This window comes from Pteronotus mesoamericanus, unplaced genomic scaffold (genome assembly GCF_021234165.1).
Source record: "Pteronotus mesoamericanus isolate MK-2021 breed Mesoamerican mustached bat unplaced genomic scaffold, CSHL_Meso_final contig_166, whole genome shotgun sequence".
NCBI classification, from domain to species: domain Eukaryota; kingdom Metazoa; phylum Chordata; class Mammalia; order Chiroptera; family Mormoopidae; genus Pteronotus; species Pteronotus mesoamericanus.
In genome coordinates, this window is record NW_026555066.1 from 359,384 (window position 1) to 374,979 (window position 15,596).

Genomic DNA, 15,596 nt, shown 5'->3' on the forward strand with positions numbered 1-15,596 from the left:
GCTCTGGTAACCTGCTGAGAGGGTTAGGCTGTGGCAAGATGCCCACAAGGCGTCTTGTCCCCGTGGGGAAAGAGTCCAAGGGCAGCAGCACAATACCACACCCTCCGCCCGACTCTCTAGCAGGCCCGGGGGTAGGCAGCCAGCTCCGCGGGGGAAGGGTGGTGAAGGGCAGGAGGTTGAGAGAATGTCCCTTACTCAGAAAAATCTTTCATTCAAGTATAAACGTACCTGAGAGACTCTTATATGCTGGCCTTTGTGCGTGACACTGGAGATACCCAGAGGAATAATAAAGACTTCATGCCTTCCAGAAGAGCACAGTTAAATTGGAAAAAAAAATTACAGTATGCACACAAAGGAAGGTAAAGAGAATCAGATTCTGGTACACAGACATGAATATCCAAAGCTACAGATTCTGAGAGCCACGTAGAGACGAATACGATGAGGAAGAGATTGCAAGGAACAGAGATGCCAGACCAGATCACAGAGATAGGGATGTAGAGAGCCACTAAGAGACACAGAAGCTAGGAGACAGATATATGAAGACAGAGCTTCTGAGAAGCACAAGTTCAGAGAAGCATAAACAGAGAAGCAAATAACGTCTTTCACCAGTTCAACCTTTGCTAATGTCCTCTGTGTCTATTTTAAACCGAAAAGCCCAGATCACACATTGCAGATTGGACCTCAACCAGAGGCTGTCATTTATGACCCAGGTCTTTGGCCATCTAGAAGGGAGGTCCCCAACCTCCGGGCTGCTGAGCAGTACCGGTCAGGGCCTGTTAGGAACTGGGCCGCACAGGAGGTGAACTTGAATGTAATGCACTTTAATCATCCTGAAACCATCTCCCCACCCCTGGTCTGTGGAAAAAACTTTCTTCCATGAAACCAGTCCCTGATGCCAGGAAGGTTGGGGACCGCTGATCTAAAACATCTTTCAACCAGTCTCCCAATTAGTATCTTGAGTCCACCTAATCTACCTAATCTTACTTCCTTCTATACTTTTCCCCAAACCAAGGTCTTCAAGTCATAAATCTAACTTTACATTTTCAGCCCCGTTCAGCTTTTTGTTTCCTCTATCTCAACTATGTTCCTATGTGCTTTCCTACCCAGGAAGACTCTCCTCTGGGCCTCCTGGTTGTTGACAACCACCACATTCATGGTTATTACACTATATTCATAAAAAAAAAAAATTAGCACCAGACTCACAATCTTTCTGACTACATGAAGTCCTTTCATCAATTTATAGCTTCTTACCAGGCCCAATATGCTCCAGCTGCAGTTGCCTCTTTGTGTGCATCTTTTCATTAGCCATTCCCTCTGCTTGGAATGCTCTGCCCCTGATTTTTGCATGACTGCCTGTTGCCATGGCTTGCTTAAATGTTGCTTCCCCTCCCTGACCACGCAAGCTGTAGCCACCTAGTTACTATCCTGATGGGTTAAAAGAGGTGATGGAGAGGATGTGACTGACCCTAACTGGTGTGGCTCAGTGGGTTGAGTGCTGGCCTGCAAACTGAAAAACTGCCCGTTCAGTTCTCAGTCAGGACACATGTCTGGGTTGCGGGCCAGGTCCCCAGTTTGGGAAGTGTGAGAGGCAACCCATTGATATTTCTCTCACACATAGATGTTTCTGTCTCTTTTCCCTCCCTTCCCCTCTCTCTAAGAATAAATATTTTTTTAAAACTTAAAAAAAGGGGGGGTAGGCAGAGACAAATGTATTTGAAAAAATAAATAAATTTTTTAAAAAAAGATGTGCCTGCCAGTTGTCCTGCTAGCTTGAACCAGGAAATCAATGCCTTCTCACCCTAAACCCTATCCATTCCGCCCATCATTCCCGCAGCCAGAGCTGCTTCAGGGACACAGCCTTGAGAGAGCAATGTGTTGCTGAGACCATCTGGACAGTATGTGTGACTGAACCCAGTAAAGACCTCTATGTAAACTTTTAAAATTCTCATGGGCGGGTGCCGAGATCTCATCTTGTGGCTACCCAAGACAAGCCTCATATGTAAGTTTTCTTGCTTATTAACCCTGCCACCTACCAATCTGGAGTGGTCTGCTCCTTTCTTCCATCTCTCCCTACCCTCCGTGTACAGGAGCCAGTTTGCAAACTAACACATTACATATTGGAATTTTCTTCATAGCACTTACAAGTCCATAATCTTTTTTCCAAACTTGGGGCCAAATATGTTTTGGAATTTTTTCAGTTTTAGAGAGGAAAACATATACTCAATATTACACAACTCTATATGCTGCATATACTCTATATTATATAACTACCGAGAAAGGTCTGGAGCATCACTTATAACTAAACATTAATATTTCTAGAGTGAAAAGTATGAAAATTTACACTAAGTGTGAATCAAGACTGTAAATGGCCTCACAAAACTTCTGGTCAGGTTTAGTTACCTAATGAGTTTGGGCTCCAAGGTATGAAAAAAATAACCTTTTACTTTTCAGAACTTCTGACGTCGTGGAATTATGCATAAAGGCTTTTGAGCCTTGTCTAACATACCTTGTTTGTGTGTGTACATGTTTGTGTAGCTCTTTCCCTGCTAGAAAGTAAGCCCATGGCAACGGAGTCTTGCTCTGCTGGTGTATCTCTTGTCTACCCAATGCCAAGAACACTGACTGGCATATACTAGACACTCAGTACAGATGCATGCATGAATGAGTGAGTCAATCAACCAGTTAGTCTTGGGAGAATTTGCAGGCCCAGCTTCATGATTCCTTCATTTACTCAACTTTAGGGATCTTCACCTCCTCAACTTCAAGGACCTCCACTTCTCTACTTTAATCACCTCTGTCCAGGCCATATTATTAACCTTGTCATGGCTTGGAATGACTCCCCACATCCCTGGCATCTACATACCACTGTCTCTCACTCTGACCATGTTCTCCCACTCATCTTGGGTCTCCTCCCCTTTACCACTTCTTTTATCTCCTTGAACCCTGTGGGACTTTCTATTTTCTTCCAGCCTAGTGGCCTCCTCCTACTTTTCTCCTGGCCAGAGTCAGACCTCTCTCTCTCATTTCCCCTCTCTCTTTAGCTATTCTCACTGCACTCTCAACCCATTTGCCCCTTGGCCTACCAATTGAAGTCCTTGACATTTTAGCACAGGCTCTAAAGTTATAAGGCCTGGGTTTGAATCTCAACTCCATTGTTTACTGAATGACCTTGGACAAGTTAGTTAACTGTTGTGCCTCAGTTCCTCTTCTGTAACATGGGTATAATCAAATCACCTACCTTGTGGAGTTGTTAGGAATAAATGAGTTAACAAGAATGGTGTATTTTTTACAAAAGGCACTTTGAAGAGTACCTGGCCTTTAGCAAGAGCTATGTAAATGTAAGCTACTGTTACTCTTCAGAGCAGTGTCTCAGCCTTTTCTGATGCTGCGGACAGTTTTGGCAGTCTGGTGAAATCTAAGGAACCCCTTCCCAGAATAATGCATGCATAAGATAAACAGATTACAAAAGAAGTACAATTATCAAAATAATAAGAAATACATTTGTCATGTAGTATTATATGTGCTTCTTTATCAATACATTAAACACCAAGCTCTATCAAAAAATTTACTGACTACTATGATTTTAAAATAATGATGTTATTTTGAGAGATCTGCAACAACCATGATAAGTTATGAAAACCTTACTTCCATTGGAAACAAAGCCACAGGTGCTGCTACACTACTTTAGCTCATTACCTACATACCCTAGAAGGACATGCTACATTTCTGTTAGTGATAGTGAAAATAAAGATGTAATTTCCTGCCCCTCCCCATCCAATTAAAGGAGTCCATGGGCTCCTTAAATTCTCTCTACAGACTCCAAAGGGGCTGTGTACCCTTGGTTAAGAACTTCTGTGTTTAGAGCAGATGGAGGCCACTAGGTGAATGCTTCCTCTCTTGTCACCTCCAACATTCTCTCTAGGCCACACTCTCCTTTCCTTGGGTCTCAGAGAAGAGAGGTCTTGTTTGGCGCTCACTCTTCCCACTGGGCTCTGGGGCCCAGCCCCTTCCACTTCCCTGGGGATTTGTTCCATTGAGCATCCCCTGTCTGCACTATGTGCACCTCTGTCTCAAGATCAGTAGAAAATAGGGAACAGATTGAACTCAACGTTTGAACACAACGGATGTTCATCAGTTTAGGTGCTTGAGGGTCAGAGGTGAGCAAAGGGGCATGTCAGGGACACCAGAACCAGCAACATTCAGCATTGCCTCACAATCCCAAAGGGTATTAGCCGTACCAGGAGATGAGAGAAGCACAGGTCCTTATTCCTGAGAGATAAAAACTATTAATACAAGATAAACTGTTCAACCCTTGTGGGGGCCGGCAGTTTCCCCTCCAAAGACAAAGTTGCACTGGTTCTGGCTGGCTCTGAGGCAGCATTGGCAACTATAAAGGATCTCAAATGATGAATACGGAGAGGATCCAAATACGCGCCTGTAATTTCCAAGTGAGTTGGGGCACAATTCGAATGAATGGAAGCCCTGAAGCAATGTGCGGGACGTGAGAATGACTGTGGTGAGCCTCTGAGAGTGTGCTGAGGACACGTGCTAGCTGAGTGTTTACCATGTGAATTAATGGGGCTGACAGGTGAATGAGCCTTTGTGATACCAGCCTAAGGTCATGGTGACTTTAGCATTGCCCAAATCAATGTGTAATCAGAGCTTTCTAGCTGTGTTTGACATGGTCGATCACTTCCTCCTCCTAGAAACACCCGTTGGCTTCCATGACGCCTCACTTTCCTGATTTCTCCTATTTCCCTGACTGTCCCTTTTTGGTCTCCTCCCTGGGTTTCTTTCCTTCTGCCCCCTCACTGGGGAGCTCATTAATCTCCTGGTTTCAATACTGTCCCTCTGTTGAGGATTTCCCAATCTCTATCTCCAGCTCACCTCTCCAATGAACTTCAGAATAAGATAGCCAATCATTTGCTAGCTCTCTACACCAGATGGCTCTCAGGCACCTCCAAGACGTCTTAAATGAAACTCAACCATTGCCCCCTAAACTTGCTCTATCTCAGTTGGTAGCAATACTACCTTTATAGACTCCAAAGCCAGACCCTGGGGCAAATGCTCTTTCCAGGGTATCTAATCGATTGCCAAATCCTGTTGGCTTAAGTCTACATACTTCTTGAATCTGGCACTTCCTCTCTCCTATCTTCTCATTATCACCATCCAAAAATCTCTTGTAGTATTGTATCTGTCAAATCCCACTGTTGTCCTTCTTAAAAGGACCCTCCAAGATGCCAGCAGAACCCCCTTTCCTAAAACTCAAGTTTTATTATGTTACTCTCCTCGCTTTAAACCCTTTCAGTGGCCCCCCTTCACTCGTAGGGCCCTCCACAGTCCACAGCTGCTGACTCTCCTGAGTTAGGCCTGTATAGCTGTATAACAGCCACAACGCACAGTAAAGCTGCCAGATGAGATATAGGATGCTCAGTAATTGAATTTGAATTTCAGGTCAACAACAAATAATTTTCAGTATGAGTGCCTCACATGCACTATTTGGGACCTACTATTATGAAAATTATTTGTTATTAACCAAAATCATTAGTTATTTATCTGAATTCATATCCAAGTGAGCATCCTGTATTTTTATTTGCTAAAATAAACCTGGCAACCCTACCCCACAGATAATCCTGGGGACTGTGAGATGCCCCCCCGGACTGCTGCAGCTCTGCATGCCCACCTCTGAACCAACACTTACCTCCTGAGAGATCAGGGGTCTGTTCTGATCTCTGTATCCCTGGTACGCCATACAGCGCCCTGGGCAGAACAGATGGCAGTGTTTGCTGAGTGAATGAATGCATATGTGTGACATCGCAATAAACCTGCGTCATTTGGTGGAATCAGTAAGTATTGTGGTCAGTTCAGTGTCAGTTCCAGTTGTATCCCCTTTGCCTTCACAGTCTTAAAAGAATTACCTCATTGTTTACACATCCACCCAGCAGGAGAGCTAGAAACCTGGGAGTCAGTCATTTGCAGGCTTAATGAAGCCATTATAGGACTGGCGGGGGGGGGCGGCGTTTGTTTGTTTTTGAAGGGGGAGAAGGAAATGGATGGAGACGATGGTATCTTGGCAATATGGAGGTAGAAGAAGGAAGAGAGGCCCAGAGCCAGGGAGGCTGTGGGGGAGGAAGAGAAGTGGATGTGGACAGCCCGAGCAAAGCAGGCAAGCGAGCGGGTAGGAATGAAGGCGAGGAAGCAGGAGTCAGCTGGCACCAGAGCGAGGAGTGACAGCCGCTGCAGGCAGGGGGCTGGAGCCGGAGGAGCGAGGCTCTGGCAATGAGGGCGGAACCATTCTTCTCCCGGCAGGACACCGGGGCCTTCTTTTTAAGGCTCCGAGCTCTTCAACCCTCACGGTTAGACTCGTTTCTCCCACCACTCCCTCGGTCCCCCAAATCCGGAGGACCAGGGAGAGATTCTGAAGATCCCGTCGGCTCCCGCCCCGGGTTGAGTGGGTAAAGACTTGGAACAGAATAAACGGAGGGCGGGGGTGAGGGGCAGATGAGTCAGCCTGGGCGGGGCGGCAGCTGCCAGTGAAACCCCCACCAATGTGATCTCTCAACACCCAGAAGTTGGGGGCAGGGCGCGAGATGGGGGTGGGGTACCCATTCGAGTGTGAGGCTTTATTTTTTAAAAAGTTTTTAAAAAATCCTCACCCAAAAACATGTTTATTGATTTTTAGAGAGAGGGGGAGGAAGAAAGAGAGATAGAAACATCGATGTGGGAGAGAAAAATCGAGAAACTTCGATCGGTTGCCTCCAGAAAGCGAAAGCAGCCCGACTAGGGAGGCAACCAGCAACTTAACTGTGAGCCGTGACCAGGATCCACCTGCAACTTTTTGGTGCGCGGGAGGATGCTCCAACCTACTGACCCACCCAGTCAGGGCCCGGTGCGAGGCTTTAGAGGCAGTGTTTGTAGTAAGTCTTGATCACGGATCCACTGAATGAGTGGCTGTGGCACCAGGGTCACGTCGTATTGGTCTCCCAGCCTCGGGTTTCTCCGCCTTGAAGTAGGGATGAATACTCGCTTTATTTGAGCGTATTATGTCCGCCGTCTTAGTGCTGTGCGCTCCACCCTAGGCCACTTTGCGCCACGTGAGACTGTCCTAGTGGCGGGAATGTGGAGCATAGTGCGGAGTCCCTGATCTGTCATCAGTAGGAGCTCTAAGGTGGCTCTGGTCCTCAAAGGGCTTGATGGAACCCAAAGTGTCTGGCGGAGGGTTTGGGGCAGGAGACAAGCTCCTCTTTTACTTCTGTCACTTCCAGATGGGGAAGAAAAGACATCCGGTCTGAAACCAAGGATTTGATGGCAGTCCGTGTACCGGCTGCACCAACTCTAGGCAAAGCACCTTAGATTCACTCTGCTTGTCATTCACACATTCATTTTCTTTATTAGAGGGACTGCCAGGGGAAACGGAAGGATTCACTCTAAGACTCCAATACGGGGCTGTCCTGTAGTCCTGAATGTGGGAACACGAGACCCAGGGACAGAAAGGGGGCGACGGCGGGAGGGTGGGGCCGAGGTGCACAAATTCGGCTTGGCACCACCCCGCCCTCGCCGCGTCTTTCCTGCGGGAGTGGTGCGTGGCATCTGCGCATGCACCCTCCGCCCCCACCAGGCCTTCGGGCGGAGTTGGCCAGTCCTTGGTGGAAATGGTGCCCACGCATGCGCGTGCCGCTCCCCTCTTGTTACCAGGGGCGTCGTGGAGTCCCCTGGAGGAGGAGGGTAAGTGAGGCCGCCAGGGAAGTTTTAAGTGGGTGCAGCGTCCTTAGAAGTAGACGGGCAGCTGTGACTGCTCCTTTTGACTGGATCATAGTTTGCTGTCCTTTGGGGAAACTGAAAACCTGAAGACAGAAGGGAGTGGGTGTGTTAGTCCCGGAGGAAACCCCCCTCACATCTCCATGTCCTAGAAGGGACTCAATCTGAGGTCCAGTCGCTCCCCAGATCATCCCCCTCAAAGGGGGGCAGACTTGGACAGTAACCGTGCTGCACCCTACACCCACTTTTCCAGTCAGTTCTGGGAGCCCACCCCACACTCTGGGAGCCTCTGAGTCAAAAAGGGGGTCCCGTGGGTTGGGGCAGGGTGGGGTTGAAATCCTGTGTGGAGCTGCCGCTGTAGCCTGAAAGAACCTTTGTTTTCCTCATGGGTGTGGAAGGAAGACCCCAGATGGGCCTGGCAAGTGCTGTGAAGAGTGACTTCAGGCCGCCTATCAGGAAGCGAAGCCGCCATCCAGTGTGAAACTGGGTTAAAACTCTGACCCCAGACTCCAGCAATAAAAGAGGCAACACCGATGGGCCTAGAGGGTATTATACTAAGTGAAATAAGTCAGACAGAGAAAGACAGATACCTTATTATATCACCTATATGGGGAATCTAAAAAATAAAACAAATGAACAAACAAAACAAAAATAGATTCTTGGAAACAGAACAAACTGGTTGCCAGAGCCGGGGGTATGGGGTAGATAGGTGAAAAAGGTGAAGGGGAATAAGAGATACAAATTTTCCATTATAAAATAACTAAGCCACGGGGATGTTATGTACAGCACAGAGAATATAGTCAATAGTATTGTGATAACATTGCCTGGTGACAGATGGTTACTAGACTTAGTGTGGGGACCACATAGTAAGGCATATAAATGTGGGATCACTACGTTGTACACCTGAAACTAATATACTATTGTATGCCAACTATAAAATTTTTTCAAAAAAGAAAGAAAGGGAAGGGAGCCATTGGCTGCTCCAGCTGCAGGGGCAACCTTAGAGAGGCTTCAGGGACCCTAAAGCCTCATGCTTCTTTTGAGTGAGGATCCTGAGGCTCAATCACACCACTTAACACTGAAGGGTGACATGTCAGGCTCTGTTGAGAGTGTATTTATTCTGTTAATCCTCACCACAACCCTGTGATGACAATCCTCCCAGGTTTACAGATGAAGAAAGTGAGTACTGAAAAGTTAAGCCACTTTCTGCGGTCACGTAACTAGTAAGGAGCAAAGCAGACTTCAAACTCTGAGAACCTGGCTCCAGAGGCCAAACCCTTTTGACCACAAACTCTGCTGTGCTTTGTAAGACACCACGTTAGAGAAACCCAGTAAAACAGGGGTCCCCAACCCCCGAACCGCAAACTGGTATTAGTCCGGGGCCTGTTAGGAACCCTGCTGCACAGCAGGAAGTGAGCAGATTCAAGTCAAGGCAGGAGGGGGCGGGGAGCCTGGCCCGCAGGCGGTTGTAGGTGTCTGCTGCAACCGCAGCTCCAGCCCATCCCGCGCAGCCCACACAGGCCCCACCTCGGCCAGGATGATCCATGGCTTCCCTGGAAGCTGGCAGCTACCAAGACCCACATCATGAAGATGGTGGACATGGAGAAGTTAGCTGATGAATTGCATATGTCATCCCTCTCTGAAATGATGTTTGGAGACAACGTTTTAAGAATCCAGCACTATTCCTTTTTGGATCGAGTTCAATACTACAGATGCTTTAAGATGTGTAAACTACTACCAAGGAATACTCAAAGTAGCCTGTGTGCAAGAGTGGCAGGAAAGCAGGGTGGAGGGTGAGCACTCCAAGGAGGTTATTAAACCATACGGTTGGACCTGTACAACAGATTATAAGGGAACATTACTTAGAGAATCACTCAAGTTAAAGATTATACCTACCTTTAGATACTGAGATACAGAGAAATTGAAAGCCAGAGAACAGATTAAGTTTTTTGAAGAACAGATTAAGTTTTTTGAAGACGTTCTCTTATCTGAGGATGAACGTCATGATCATGGAGTTTCAAGTCTAAATGGGAAAATTAGAAAAATGTTTTCCAGGTCTTTCCTGCTGTTGCTTTTTTTTTTTTTTTTTTGAGAATTGATGGAGTGCTTATGAGAATGAGTGACACAAGACTTTATACCACGAGGCCGACAAGATCTACATATTATGAGAATATACATCATGAGAGCAAAATTGCTAATTTAACGCATGTTCCACCTTCCTTCTTCACGGAGCCCAATAAAGTAGCACAGCATTTACCGATCAAGGAGGCAGTTTGTGAGAAGCTAATATTTCCAGAAAGAATTTATCATAACCCCACAGGCTCACAAGAAAACGCTTCTGTGGAATAGAATGTGACGTACCACTTGCTCATTGTGGAATCTGGTGGAGACGGGTATGTGGACGGGGGTATTTTTATTATGATAATTAATTGCCTTGTCTATGTGCGGATTTTCAGTAGCCTTAAAGGAAAAAAAATAAAAGATTGTTGCAGGCAAAAAATAAAAAAATAAAGTCAAGGCAGAATACCCTGAGATTGCCACAAAAGCACCGAAAAGCCTGCTCCATTTCCAACGTCCTATCTTTGTGAAGCGGGGTTTTCTGGAGAGACAGCAACCAAAACGAGATTATGGAGTAGACTGGACATAAGCAACACACTTCGGGTGTCACTGTCTCCTATTACCCCCAGATGAGACTGTCTAGTTGCACGAAAACAAGCTCTGGGCTCCCACTGATTTGATATTATCGTCAGTTGCATAATTATTTCAGTATATATTACAATGTAATAATAATAGAAATAAAATGCACAATAAATGCAATGCTCTTGCATCATCCCTAAACCATCCCCCTCCCCTGGGTCCGTGGAAAAATTGTCTTCCACGAAAGCGGTCCCTGGTGCCAAAAAGGTTGGGAACAGCTGCAGTAGAAGGTTAAGACTGGACCTCATTTCCTGAGCAACCACTCCCACTCTGTTGTGTTTCTCTCACACTGTTTCAATCTTCCCCCAACAACCCTGTGAAGAAGAAATTGCTGGTTGAGGAGAGTGAGACAGAGGTTCTATATCTTGCCCCAGCTCACACAGAGAGTAGTTGGAACATGTTGATGAAATAACTTGACTCAGGTAACTAGTTAACCAAGACAAATGAGACTAAAATCTAGGTCTCCTATTTCCCAATCTTGCCCCCCCTTTTTTTTACTACGTGCATTTTAACAGACATTTATTTGTTCATTCAGCGAATGTTTGTTGTGCTAGGCATTCTTGGAGGCACTTATAATCAGTATTGAACAAAATAGACATGTCCTTGTCCTTGAATGTCTGAGGGAGGGTGAAGGTGGAGGGTATCAAAGATAAACAAAGACGGCAGTAGTTAAAGCAGTGAGGACAAATTTCATTCAGTCAATACTGACAGTAGGGGAAGGAGTTGAGCCCCGTTCTCATTTGCTCAGGCCACGGCTGGGCATTTTAGAGGAGGGAGAGGAGCAAGCAGGGGCTCAACAGAGTCAGGAAAGTGAAAAATTGAAAAGGGTCGGTCAGTGTAAGTGCAGTTAGGCCAGCTGTGTCTGCTAGCTGTCAATTATTGAAGTTAGGTGTCTATCCTCCCAAAGAGACTGGGAGATAGAGGCCAGGGTCGGGCTTTGTGATGATTGCATTTCAAGGGAATGGTCCTTGAGATTAGCAATGGAGTTGGATCTACATCTACATCTCAAAGGGACAGAGGAAGAATTCACAGTTGGAAGCCCATTTTAGTAAATGCTCTAAGCAAGGGGCCTATGTTAGGTGTTGGCTAGAACAAAAGGAAAGTTCTTTTGACAGCCCTGAGCTTTTCCAGCTGGGAACCGGGTCATCCTACGGACTTGACCTTAGGCTGCTAAAAGCCATGCTAAAGTTTGGCTGAGTTCCTTTGTGCAGGGGTAGGGATGGGTGTTGTTTATTTTTTTTTTTCTCTTCACAATGTTAGGATGAATTTTCACATTGATACAGTATGGCCCAGTGCCTCACATATAAAAACAATTCTTTTTTTCAAAGGATTTTATTTATTTATTTTTAGACAGAGGGAAAAGGAGGGAGAAAGAGGGAGAGAAACATCAATGCATGGTTGCCTCTCACATGCCCCCTCCTGGGGACCTAGCCTGCAACCCAGACATGTGCCCAGACTTGGAATCGAACCAGCAGCACTTTGGTTCATAGGTCGGCGCTCAATCCACTGAGTCACACCAGCCAGGGCTATAAAAACAATTCTTATCCACGGAATATTCCCGGTACTCAGAGGTTATCTCCCAGGAGCCAGCCAAGGGCCAGTCCTGAAGACAGGCCTTTCTTTAGAATTTCACGGTTTGAGCAACCCAGGCTTACTGAGTTAAGCAGGAGTGGGTGTTTGAATAGAGTGTTCCTGGGGAGAGTTTTTGCAGTTCCCAAGGGAGGTAGAACCAACAATAAACATGTAAATTGGACTTTCAGGTAATGATGATATTGAACACCTGAGAGATCTGGCGACCAGATTGACTCTATTGTTGATTTGAGAACCCGAATGTGCAAAGGTCTGAGAAGGAAAGCAGTTCAGAGGGAAAAGCAAGTGAGATCTGAGGCAGGACTGGGCTTGTCTTCCGCTAGGGCAGGAGTGAAGGCTAGTGTTCTGGAGTTTAGCTGACACAGCGAAAGCAGTGAATGAGAGCGCGGCTGGGAAAACAGAAGCCTGAGGTCTTGGAAATGGACCGAATCACAAATTACAGCAGGACCTCTCCATATGTAAATAAGGTTGTGCAAGATTTCATTGTACAAGACACCTTGTGCTGAGAGGGTCAGAATGAAGATCTAAAAGTCAATTTTTCCTGTGCTCACACAGCTGTGCTGTGCATCCCAGTGCAGGGCTATGTGAGCCAGGAAAAGGGGTACCTTTTTCAATTAAAAACAGCTAGCTGCACTGTGAGCCAGAGGGGCTGCCTCAGAAGGGCACCTTTGTCTAAACAGAATGAAGGTGCTAGACGGATGAGCTGTGGATTGTGTGCCAGGTGCTGCGCTAGTGGTTACTAGGGCAGTAGATCAGTTGAGATTATTGAAAAGGCCAAGCAGCTGTCTTTAAAAAGGACACCATGAAAATGAATTTATGTTACCTCCTTAAAGTGCCCATAACAGCGGTGCGGTGAGCGTGTTCAACCCTCCATGGAGAAACCACAGGAGAAAATAGAACAAGTGAGAGTATGATATGTCTGCTACTCACTTGTACTTGAGTGTAACTTCATCCAGATGAAGGAACACCTCTTCCTCCTACATCCCCTTCCCTCTCCCTCTTCAGGCTCTTCCCATGTCTCTTGTTACTTTTGTTTCCTTGAACTTAATAAGCATTCATTACTGGGTGCAGTGCATGCAAAAATGTCCTCAGTGACCTCTCCAAAATCAGGTAGAAGAAACAGACATTTTAAAATGTTATCAAGTTATTGATTTATACCTCTCTATCTTATGAAATGGACTTACCTTTATTATTATTTTTATTTTATTGATTATGCTACTACAGTTGTCCCATTTTTTCTCCCCTTTATTCCCCTCCACCCTCCATTGCCCCACCCCCCAGCATTCCCCCCCGCCGCCTTAGTTCATGTCCACGGGTTGTACGTATAAGTTCTTTGGCTTCTCCATTTCCTATACTATTCTTAACCCCCGCCCCCTGCCTGTTTTGTACCTACTATTTATGCTGCTTATTCCCTGTACCTTTACCCCCATTCTTCCCTCTTCCCCTCCCCTCTGTTTTACTGTTCATAGTTTTTTATCTTCTTTTTCTTAGATAAGGCTCTTGAACATTTCATATAATAAGGGTTTGGCGATGATGCACCCCTTTAACTTGACCTTATCTGGGAAGCACTCTACCTGCCCTTCCATTCTAAAGGATAGCTGTGCTGGATAGAGTAATCTTGGATATAGGTCCTTGCTTTTCATGACTTTGAATACTACTTTGCAGCCCCTTCTTGCCTGTAAGGTTTCTTTTGAGAAATCAGCTGATAGTCTTATGGGAACTCCTCTGTAGGTAACTGTCTCCTTTTTTCTCACTGCTTTTAAGATTCTCTCCTTATCTTTAATCTTGGGTGACTTAATTATAATGTGCCTTGGTGTGTGCCTCCTTGGTCCCAACTTCTTTGGGACTCTGAGCTTCCTGGATCTCTTGGAAGTCTATTTCCTTCGCCAGATTGGGGAAGTTCTCCTTTGTTATTTTTTCAAATAAGCTTTCAATTTCTTGCTCTTCCTCTTCTCCCTCTGGCGCCTCTGATTCGGATGTTGGAACATTTAAAGTTGTCCCGGAGGTCCCTAAGCCTCTCCTCATTTTTTTGAATTTTTGTCTCTTCATTCTGTTCTGGTTGAATGTTTATCTCGTCCATCTGCTCCAAATCATTGATCTGATCCTGGTTTCCTTCCCTTTACTGTTGGTTCCCTCTATATTTTTCTTTATTTCACTTTATGTAGTCTTCACTTTTTCCTCCATTTTGTGACCATACTCAACCCTTTCTGTGAGCATCCAGATTACCAGTGTTTTGAACTGTACATCCAATAGGTTGGCTATCCGTTCATCGCTTAGTTCTATTTTTGGAGCTTTGATCTGTTCTTTCATTTGGGCCATATTTCTTTGTCTCAGTGCGCCTGTTACATTGGAAGGGGTGGAGCCTTAGTTTTCACCAGGACAGGCAACCCAGGTGATGTTGTGATGCTGTATGTGGGGGAACAATGGTGCTTGCTCAGCTCTTGGCTGGCTTTCAGTAACTTCCCCCACTACCCACAGCCCGTCTGGTGCTGATTCCCAGGTGGATGGGTTTGTGTACATTCTAGGACCCCGTGGATCTCTCCAACGGACTCTCCTGTGAGGCTGGGAGTTTCTTCTGCCGCTGCAACCCCCACAGGTTTTTCCCTCCAGAGGTTTAGAGGCTTTCTTTTCCTGCACTGGAACCCTGGATTTGGATCTGTCTCACTCCCCAGCTGCTCCTCTGGTTTATCTGCATGCAAATGTGGGACTGCCTGGTCTGCCAGCCGCCACCTTGCTGCGTGTCCTCTCTGCACCAGCTGCCCTTCTCTGCCTCTCCTACTGGTCTGGACGAATGTTTCTTCTTTAATTCCTTGGTTGTCAGACTTCCATACAGTTTGATTTTCTGGCAATTCTGGTTATTTTTTGTTTTTAAATTTGTTGTTGTCCTTTTTTTGGTTGTGTGAGGAGGCAAAATGTATCTGCCTAAGCCTCCATCTTGGCTGGAAGTCCTATCTTCCAAAACGGATTTGAAGCAACTGTCAATTCCAAGATTTATCAATTCTTGCCACTATACCAGGGTGAACAATAGAACTAAGCTAGGGCAAGATGATGATAAGAATCCCCCTATTTCCCCCAGCTGGTGTGGCTCAGTGGATTGAATGCCGGCCTGTGAACCAAAGGGTCAGAGGTTTGATTCCCAGTCAGGGTACATGCCTGGGTTGCGGGCCAGGTCCCCAGTAGGGGGTGTGCAAGAGGCAACCACACATTGATGTTTCTCTCCCTCTCCTTCTTCCTCCCTTCCCCTCTGTCTAAAAAAAATAAAATCTTTAAAAAAGAATCCCCCCCATTTTTTGCTTTAAATTTTTAAATATTATACCTTTATGTTGTACATAGTTATTTTATTATCTTCCTTTAAAATGTGAAGAAAAGTAGAGATTACTATAAACACCTCCAGTATCACCCTGGCCAGGTAGTTCAGTTGGTTAGATCATTGTCCTGGTAAGCCGAGGTTGAGGGTTCAGTCCCGGTCAGGGCACATACAAGAATGAACCAATGAATGCATAAATGAGTGGAATAACAAATCGATGTCTTACTTGAAATGAATAAATAAC

At 45.8% G+C, this 15,596-nt stretch overlaps 1 pseudogene; it reads left to right on the top strand.

Annotated features, from left to right (window-relative positions):
• Positions 1-8,928: 8,928 nt before the first annotated feature.
• On the top strand, positions 8,929-10,107 carry LOC129064572 (TIP41-like protein; annotated as a pseudogene).
• The last annotated feature ends 5,489 nt before the right edge of the window (positions 10,108-15,596 follow it).